The 9,748-nt window shown below is 51.5% G+C and overlaps 1 long non-coding RNA gene across 1 annotated transcript; it reads right to left on the bottom strand.

Moving 5' to 3' along the window:
- Window positions 1-1,456: 1,456 nt before the first annotated feature.
- LOC149916571 (uncharacterized) lies at window positions 1,457-9,162 on the bottom strand. The gene is made up of 3 exons (XR_016469552.1): window positions 8,716-9,162; window positions 8,103-8,431; window positions 1,457-3,804 (listed from the first exon to the last, which is right to left on the bottom strand). It is a non-coding gene; the product is annotated as an uncharacterized LOC149916571 (long non-coding RNA).
- Between the last annotated feature and the right edge of the window lie 586 nt (window positions 9,163-9,748).

Below are 9,748 nucleotides of genomic sequence, written 5' to 3'. Positions count from 1 at the left end.
TTTCTGTAGTCTGATTTGCTCAAAGATTGCATGAGATACTGTCCTTTTAAAATGCAATTTCCCATTCACTGAAAAAGGTACTCTGGCAAACCCAGTCCTTTTCCAGCTCCTCACCCCAGTGGCCCAGGGCACAGAGCATCCCCCATTGGGTCTTCCACGCTGTTGTTTTCTGCAGCACTTCCATTAGATGCAACACTGATGGAGGGGGCACCTTCTCATGACACAGAGGAAAACAGGTCTGAAGAGGTACCCCCAGCCCACACTTCCATTCCCCAGTTCAATAGGAATGTGCTGGGCTCCAATACAACAGAGAACTGCAGAAATCCAAACACGAAGGCAGAACTTACAGAAACCAGTGTAAACCTGAAGTCTGGAAAGAAGTGCCCTAGTTTCAGCGAGGGAAAGAATGAAACACAAACCAATGGCCCAGAATTAGAACAAGCGAGGAATCAGAATTTGTCACCATGGTTGCATTCACATTGACTGTGCAGCCAGCCTGACACAGACACACACTTTGTCCCCCAACCCCTGATGGCTTCCACAGCCCAAAGGGACACCTAGAACCCAGGCAGGTGGAGGCACCTCCCACACCAGCACTTCCTGCTCCTGCTTCCCAGCACTGACTCTGGCCAGGAACGTGACTCTAGACCCGGTCTGGCCTGATCCTGCCATGCCCTACTCGGCTGGTCCAGCACGACGTCAGCGTTACGCAGGCTGGAGAACACACGGGAGAGCAGAGGCGTTCACTCCTGATGGGAGATGGAGTGATAGGGATGTCGCTGTGTATTTTGGCTGCCTCGCACACCAAGCAATCACACCCCACTGCTCTTTTCTCTCCTGGCTTGAGGTTTGTCCAATTTCAGCTTCTGGAAGAAAAATCCACTAACACCAGGCTGCTCTCTGCACTGTGGGTGGATCAGCTCCCCATCCACAAAGCACGTTGGGGCCAGGAGGACACATAGGAGCAAGAAATGCTTGTGTGGTCTTAGCAGGCTCTGGACTCACCTCTACCATCACCAGTGATCACAGTGGCCATGGGCAACAGTCGCATCCCAAAGAGCCACCGCAGCAAGCGAAGGACTGGAAGCAATCCCAGCCTTCTATTTTTTACTTTTACTTATTAACTGAGGGAAAATTAAAACACATCATGGAGACAGATTATTTTAAACACACCGCAGCCTGCCACGCCAAGACAGGAAAGTCACCGCACAGCCCATGCAGTCTGGTGGTCCCTTTCTTTTCTGTAGCGGATGGAAGCAAGCATGATGCCAGTAGGATATTTTCCCTGCCTCATTGTTTTCAAGCTTTTTCAGAAGTTAAGTGAGTTTCCATGCAGCTAATAGAGGGGCAGGTTGGCATCACCTTAATGAAAACTAATTAAATGTAATTTAGCCTGACGAAAATATTTGTGCTCCACAGGGAACACCCTGTAGCTGGCTACTAAGAGGCAGGAAGAAAGTACTTCTTACAGTAACAGGCTTTATTTCACACTGGTTACTCTACAGCTTCCCATCAAGGCTTGTCATGGCAAACAGCCTACTTAACCAATTTGATTCTTCAATTCTTCCCCCTTCCCCCCACCACAAGTTTCATGGACTTTGGAAAGAGTGTGAGGACACTGGCAAACAAGGAGTGCAGCCTCCATCCATCCCACAGGGCTTTGGTGGTGCTGTGTTTCCCGACACGTGAGCATCAGGGGATGGGCAGCCAAGTGGAAAGCCAGAGAGGTTATCAGATCCTGGTAGGAAATGCTTCCATGGGAATGAATCCTCTTTAAACAGACAAAACTCAGAACTGTAACATTTTTCCCGCTCTTGCTTAGCCCTCACCTTTTGTTCTGTTCCTGAAAGCTGCTGGATTTGGGGAAGTATTTTAAGAACAGGGTTGTTCCTCCCCAAAAGATGACCTGTATTTAAAAAAGCAATCCAAAAGCACGCAGACATGCAAACAAGCCGTGGTGGAGTCATTTGACTGAATTATTAATAAGATTTATCAGATGATCTCAGTTTACAGGGAAGGCCATTTCTTAGAAGCAAACTGCCTGCCTGTGAAACAAAGAAGCTGTTCTGGTGTTAGGAGGGTTAAGCAGCCCAATTTCCAATGGATCTATATTTGTGTTTGTTACTTTCCTCCTCTGCTGTCCCCAGCACTGTCCAAGTCTCCCCATTATGCCCAGTAGTGGGGCCAAGCCGGTGGGCTGGGCAGCAAACAGGAGGCAGATCCTGCTCATCCTTCTCTTCCCCATTTGCTTCTTGACCTTGGGTTCGAGCTGAACTATTCCTGAGCCATTTGCAATGCTGTCAAGGGGAGCACTGGGGGGCAGTGGGCTTTTGGAGGAGGAATGAAGAGTTTGCATGCTGCATGACACAAAGTACTGATGAAACACGCTCAGCTCTTTGTCTGGGTTAACACAGTGCACAAACCTTCCTCGCAGAAGATGAGGATGTGCGTGGCCTCAGGCTGTTTCCCCATGGTTTCCCCCATGATGGCAGCTGTACGCATGCAAAACCTCATCTTTCTCAACTGCTGCTTGGAACAAGACAAAAACATGCCCCCTCCTTTCCTCCTCTTCTTCCTCTCGCTAATTACTGCTCCCAGGTCTTTCAGCTTATTAACATCCGTGCTTATTGGCTGCTGGATAAGCTTCTGCAAAGCCTTGGCGTTGGCTTGCGGCCATGCACTGGGGCTGGAGGTAATACTGAAGGTCCCCCCAGGGCAGAAGCAATTCGCATAGCAGAAGGATGAGATGGTCTCCTCCTCGCAAGGCATGAGGCCAGGACCCCCTTGAAGGCACCGTGTGCCCTCCAATCCCCATCACGTCACTGCTGGATGCAGAAAAGACACAGTGGAGTGCCAACCACTGGGGCTCTAATCCAAATGGGGCCCTACTGGGAGGCCATAGCCTCAAAAGGCAAGGGAGTTCTTAAGCTGACGTTGAGCTCCTCAAAGAGGAGGCTCAGTGCCACCAGCCCCTGGCCACCAGAGAGATGGTGCCTGCCAGCAAAACTCTGAGAGAAAGCCAAATTCTGTTAAGATTACGCTGCTCAATAGTGGAAGTGATCAAGTAGTGCAGCCATCTTCAAGACAAGACTGCTCAGCTCAAACCCAGGCATGGGGGTATTTTGGAGAGGGGATGGTTCAGGATCTCCCCAGTCCTGGAGAGCTCCCAGCCATTCGGACCCTACAAGGCTCCAGGCAGTATCAAAAGACAAGCCAAGAAAACAATCAAGAAGGACAACAGAACTGGCAGACCTTCAAGAGGAGACACGTTAACAGAATAGGAAACAAAGACAATCTCTAAATAAACCAAACAGAGCAGCAGAGTAGCACTAGAGCTGGGGAGAGAACAGGGAATGGCCCTGGATTCTTGGGAGGAGCACATTTGAAAGGAGTGTAGGACAAGCAGAAGGACCTGGGCTGATCTTTTATGGTTCCTCTGCACGAAACTTTGAGGTCCCATGAGAGTACAGTCAGGAAAAGAGGAATTTTTCCATCATCACTGTGCCAAGACAACATTTACAGATATCATAAGCATGGCCTGAAAATCCAGGAAAAGAGATTAAAACAAACAAACAAAGAACCAGACCAACCAATTCCTCACTTGCGTGGTTTTGAACCCATCTACCTCACCCTTTCCTGACACTTTACTTTTGTGCCACGAGGCTGGCTGTATCTTTTGAACACAGTTGTTCATCTTCCCACACCAACTCTTGCTGACTCTTCAGATGAGAACAAGATTTATCATCTTCCTGCCATCTCACACCAATTACCAACACTGCTATCGTTGCAGCGCTGAGGTCAGGTCTGCAGAAGAAAAGAACGTTTTTCATCAGTCTTTAGGAAGAAAACATCACCCTTGCTCTAAATCTCTTAACCAATATTAGCGGGCCAACGTGGTGCTAAAGATGAATAACTGCCAAAACAATCCTTCCGTTGCACTTTTTGGGAGAGCTTCTGACACACTCGCTTACAGTAATTTCCTCTAATCTGCTAATTGCGCTGAAAAATTCCATGAAATGTTTTCTGAACAGTCAGAACGGGTGGTGGGGTTGGGCAGCTGGAGTGAATCCTACACACAAGTACTCATCCTCCTCAGCACGTGTGGAAGTCTGGCATGGCCACGACAGCCATGCCATGGCTTGGAACTGGTTGGTTCTGGGCAGGGAATAAGAGAAGTGAAATTCTGATGAATATTAGCTAAGAAATGCTGCTTTTTGCCACTGATCCCCAGGAGTGAGAGTCAGCATGTGAGCAAGAAGATATCGCAACAACAAGAGGATGCTGTGGGTTCATGTTGTCTTTCCCAGGGCTAGAGACTTAGCACACTTTTTTCTGTAATATGAAGAAAATTGATCAAGGACCAAGGCATTTCATTAGTGATCAATGGCATTTTCTACATCCACAAACAAAAACTGGCATTACACAGCTCAAACCCTCCAGATCAGAATTTCAGGCGAGAGGAACTCCCCGCATACTTCTTGATGCCTCATTTGTCGGGGGAGGGCTGACGCACGGCCTTTGACTAATTGCACAGAGGAATCCAGCTGCCTCCAGAAAAACTCACTGAGGCACAACCTCTCCTATTTCCCTTCCTCCAAACCAAGAAATAGCTGAAAACTCAAATACTTTGCTAAAACTCTTCCCCCAGTGGACGCCATCCAACTTTCAATTTCCAAGACCTCAAAAATATGTGGTCAGGAAGGAACACGGGCCCATGCCAGTGGTGCTAACATAATGCAAAGGCAACCCAAGTCAAAGCTTTAAGGAATTTGCTCGAATGGCTGCTTGTATTCCTTCACACAATCGAGGGGTGGAGGCAAAAGAAAAGAAAATTACTCATTTTGTGATTCCGCTTCTCTGAGCCCTTTGACCCTCTTGGCTGTGGGGCTCCAGCTCTACACATGGAGCCAAAATGGCTTTAAGGGTTTCCACTTCCTAGGTTTGACAAAGGCTGGGCTTTGGGGCAGCTTAAGCCAAGTATCTTGCTGAGCCAGGAAAGGAAAAAATTCCCTTCAAAGCTACTTGTGGCGGCTCCTAGATTACTCCTCCTTCGTCTCCTGTAGGATTGCTTTTTTTTGAATGAGAATTTTTGAAGGCCACTAGAGATGGTTGTGCCGAGAACACAAACTCAGGGAGTGGAGCAGATGGTGTCAGAGGAGTCCTTCTGGCTGGTGACACGAGCAGCCCCTGTCTGGCTGCTGCCGAGCAGAGGGCGAGTGTCATTTCCCTTGCGGGAAAGCTCAACTGTGTTCACCAAAGACCGCGAGCCACTTGGGAGCTGAAGTCCCACCGCAGGGCAGACAGGATTTCCAGCTCAGGAGAACAATTACCATCAGGATGTGTTTTTTAAGGTCACAAGTTTGTAAGAAGCACCAGTGGCTCAGCCTCGAAGCAGTGATCTCCATGCCAGAGAGTCTCCAGAGAGCCCTTTGCAGACTCCAAAGTCAAACGGTGCAGCTTTGAGAGATGGACACAGGAGCTGGACCACTCCTGCACGAAGGATGCTCTGCTTTCTTTGGAGCGGCGTTGGCAATGCAGAATGCCATTCCCATCCTTTGACGTGTGGAAGAGGGGTCAGCCTACAGGATGGCCAGGGTGGTGCTCCCATGGCTTGCAGAGCTCATGGAAGCAAAGCAGCGGAGCTGGGCACACACTGGCCAACACCAACAGTGATCTGGGCATGGCTTCTAGGTAACATCCTGAAACTATCCCATGAGGCAGGACAGTGACGTACACGGCTGGTTCAACCCCATGTGAGAAGAACAGTTTCTTTAATCATATCTAATAAAGGAAGGGACAAAGCTGCACCTCCACCCTGGGCCTCCAAATGAGAACAAGAGGGCAGCAGTGACCCAGCATCCAGCTCCCAGTATCAGCAGTCTCAGCTGGATGGAAGAGATGGAGGCAGAAAGGCAGGTGAGATGCTCACAGGACACACACGCTGACCCTTGGCATAAGCAGAAGGCACCGAGCAGCACTTCCCAGCAAGCTGGCGGTGTACGGTGGCATTCTCCACCCCACTAGGGATGCCACCCAGCAGGGTAGGCTTGGCTGTGAGTCAGGCAGCAGCTCGCAGGGCAGGGCCACGCTGTACAGAAGCAGCCCTCATGCTGCACTCCCCTCTTTGTGTCGTCGTCGTCTTCTTCTTCCTCACCTCCCTCTCCCTCTGTGGTTTCGGTGCTATGTTTTTCTGGTACGTCTGCAAGCATGCGTATGCGGAGACTTGCCCATTCCTCCCCAAAAAGCCCCCTGAGCCATGGGATTGACGTCAGCAGCACGCCAGCTGTCAAACAATGGAGATTAAGGCTTGGCAGGCTGTGCAAAACCATGCAAGTGCCTGTGCCTCCCCAGGCAGGTGAGCAACATTCCCCTCTGAGCAGGAACAGGCACATTGCAGCAACCGGGCCGCCTGCACCTGGACACAAGACCTAACCTGATCCTCAGCACCGGCCAAGTCATGCCCAGGGGCAGACAGTGGGGCCCTGCGGTCCCCTGCATGCACATCCCAGGGATTAGACTCCGCATGGTGAGGGCACCTCGGCCTCCTGCAATGGCTGGTAGGGGCAGAGCAGAGCCCTGGTGCTGAGAACAAGTCCAGGGCACCATCTCTCTTTGTTCTGCCCAGGGCAGGACAGAGGCAGTGACATGTTACCTTTTGCAGAAGCACGGCACAGCTGTTCAGACCTTGGGGTCTGCAGTAGGGCTTTTCCCTGGGCAGAGAAGACTGGAAAACATGGTGTCCTGTGTCCTTTGGTGTTTGGGGAGAAGTGTGCAGAGCAGATGGGCTGGTGCCAGCTCTGTGGGGCAGCTGGGGCCTTGAAACCATCTTTAATGTGCAGGCGACCCAGCACTGGAGCAGGCTGCTCAGAGAGGTTGCGCACCTCCTCCTTGGGGATCTTCAAAGCTTCTGGACACAGCACTGGACAGCCTGCTCTGGGTGGCATTGCTGAAGAAGAGGTGGGACCAGAGGTGCCTCCAACCTCAGCCATTCTGTGAGCCCATGAAAATGAGGTGGCAGCTGCTCCTGGTCATCGTGCAGAGTGGGACCGCAGGATGGGCGAGCACATGAAGCTTCACATTCCTGCTAATGGTGTCCTGCTGCCAGGGCCTCTTTTTTTCCCAAAAAAGAGGCAGCAAAGCCACAGAGGCAGAGGTAACCCAGCACAGCCTCTGCTGACTCTTCCCCTCACCAGAGCCAGGTGCACCCAGCTCCCAGGCTGGGTTTGACATGCTCCTACCCAGGGTTGGCCATCCTCTGTCACCAGGGCATGCAGCAATAGAACCAAAGCTGAACCCAAAATGAGAAACAGTGGTGCTCTGCTCTTTTGACCTTAACTCCTACCCAAACAAGCAAACAACACAAGGGCACCTGAGGTCATGGAAGAAACATGATCCACTACGCCCAGATATAAAACAGGAGGATTTGACAGCTCCAGCACAAACTACAAGTCCTGCTGGGCTCGTGCCCTGCTGAGCTGGGAAGATCTTTCAGTATCAGGTATCTGCTGAGCAGCAGGGATGTCTGCAGGAAAGCACCTGGCTTCTCTGAGACAAACACCCAGCCAGGAGCAAGGGCCCTTCCCAGGCTCACTCTGCCCAGATCAGAATGGCTGTGGAGATACCAGGTCCTGGTCGTGTCTGCTGAGCCCCACGCTACTGCCCAGCCAAGGTGGGCTTCAGAAGTCCAAGCTGCCCGGGGACAGCAGGCTGGAAGGGCAGCAGCTGCCCACAGGTTTCATTGACTCCTACACCCCGAGACCAGTCCACGATCCAATGGGATTCGCAAAGCCCCAACCCAGCTCTCAGCAGCCAAACCTCCTGGCACACACTGCCCTCACCCAACCTTATCGCAGGGCCTGGCCCAACACAGCCGGATGGGAGGGGAGCAGATGACCCGATCGAGTCCTTCCCATTTGTTCTCCCTCAAGATACTTTCAAAGGAAAACTCTTGAGGTCATTGTTCTATTTTCGACAAGGAAGGGTATCCAGCACGACATGCATTCAGAGGGGCTGTGCTGGAGGCAACCACTCAAGGAGAAACATCTGACCAGTGGTGCACGGATGGAACAAGTCAGCTAAATGTCCCAATAGTGACAGCTCACCTGCTGAAGCACAGTGATGGCAGTTTCAAATTTTGCCTAAGGTTTTGTACTCAAGATGCTCCCAAACTGTGCTGAGAAGTTCCTGACTGCGTTTGCTAAGACAACCAAGTTGAAGTAGTGACACTGACTCCCAGTTTTTTTGCTCCTCTTTCATTGAGATGCTTCCAGGCCCTTCTAGAATGGAGAATTCCACCACCACCACCACAAAGAGGTTGCCCCAGCAGCAGGAGGATGAAGCTGCTAGCACAGCCATAGCTGCTGGCTCTTCTCGTAGTAACAGAGATGGTGTAAAGAAGCACCATACATCTTCTAAAGTGCTTGTTTACCAACTGCAAGAGCAGGGAATAGGGACACCATGAATAGAGGTATAGTGAGACGTACAGCTTCCAGGGTGGGCCACAAGAAGTGAGAAAATTCAATGGGGCCATCAGTAAGGGTCCGAAACCAGAGTGGTACTGGACAAAACATTGTGGTACCAGCAGAGCAGGACACCTCTAGCTCAGGGAACAGCAGCTGCCATGGGAAGCCCAGGATGAGATATTTCTAAGGAAAAAGATGCAGTGCACATGCTGACCCATCACCATGGCAGTGCAGCAAGTAGGACCCACTGTACCTGCAGAGCCCCATGCCAAGCCCAGCTCTGCCCTCCCAGCTGGGCTCTGGGCATTGCGACATCCTCAGCAGCCCAGAACACCTCCTGCTCCCCCCACCTGTCCCTGGCTGCAGCCATCTGTGTGCAGTGACTGCAGGGAGGAATGGGGTGAGCCATCCCGACAGTCTCATCCTGTGCTTTGGCAAACACAACGGCTCCATCCCAGTGCTGCCAGCTTGGGGTGTGACGTGGGCAGGTGGCAGATGGCCACCGAAAGCCCGATGCCATGTCAGCTGCTCTCCAGACCTCGACATGCCCTCAGTGCTGTGGTTTCACCCATTCCCCAGCTCTGCGCTTCCCACGCATGTTCCCCAAGAGGTTTCTATCCTGTAAAGACAGACTGACAAAATGTTTGTTGATTGACTTTTCCTCCATCCCTCCCCTAAGGCTACAGTTTGCCTGCTGGCCCCAGGAGATGGAGCAGCTCCTGCCCTTGCTCCTATCACCTCCTCCTCCCCCAAAGAACCCAAACCTTTGCTGTGTTCTCTGTCCTTCAAGTGCGCAGCTTTCCTGGAAAGAGCTCAGACAAAAGTAACACCAATCTCAGCCAGCAAAACAAATCAGCATTTCCCCTAAACGGTGTGGATGAGAATGAAGAAAAGAGGGAAGAACGGAGTTTGTTTTTACGTGCCCTGGTGTTGTGCAACAGACCAACGTCCTCTGGGCAATTGTAAAAGCCCCACGCGCCCCACACTGCTGAGCTCATGCTAGCCTTATCTCCGTCAGCAAATAAAACAAAATAGTCACCCGACAATTTAACTGGGAGGACTTTCTGCGGCTCTGCCTTATCTCTGCACACAGAGTGAAACCATCCTGCTGACGTGAGCCCCGTCTTCTGCGAGGGAGCTGGGACGCAGCGTCCGATGCGTGGTACAGACCTGCCTGGGACCACGCTGCTGTGACGCACAGGGGAGGCCCTCCTTAGCCCAGGTTTGCCATGTGGTTGATAATTACCAGCTCTGCCTGACCATCCTTTGGGTTGCGGGGCTGGAGC

Source organism: Phasianus colchicus, chromosome 10 (assembly GCF_987193195.1).
Source record: "Phasianus colchicus chromosome 10, bPhaCol1.hap1.1, whole genome shotgun sequence".
Classification (NCBI taxonomy): domain Eukaryota; kingdom Metazoa; phylum Chordata; class Aves; order Galliformes; family Phasianidae; genus Phasianus; species Phasianus colchicus.
Note: the sequence above shows the minus strand (reverse complement) of the source record. Positions and strands in the feature narration are given on the sequence as shown.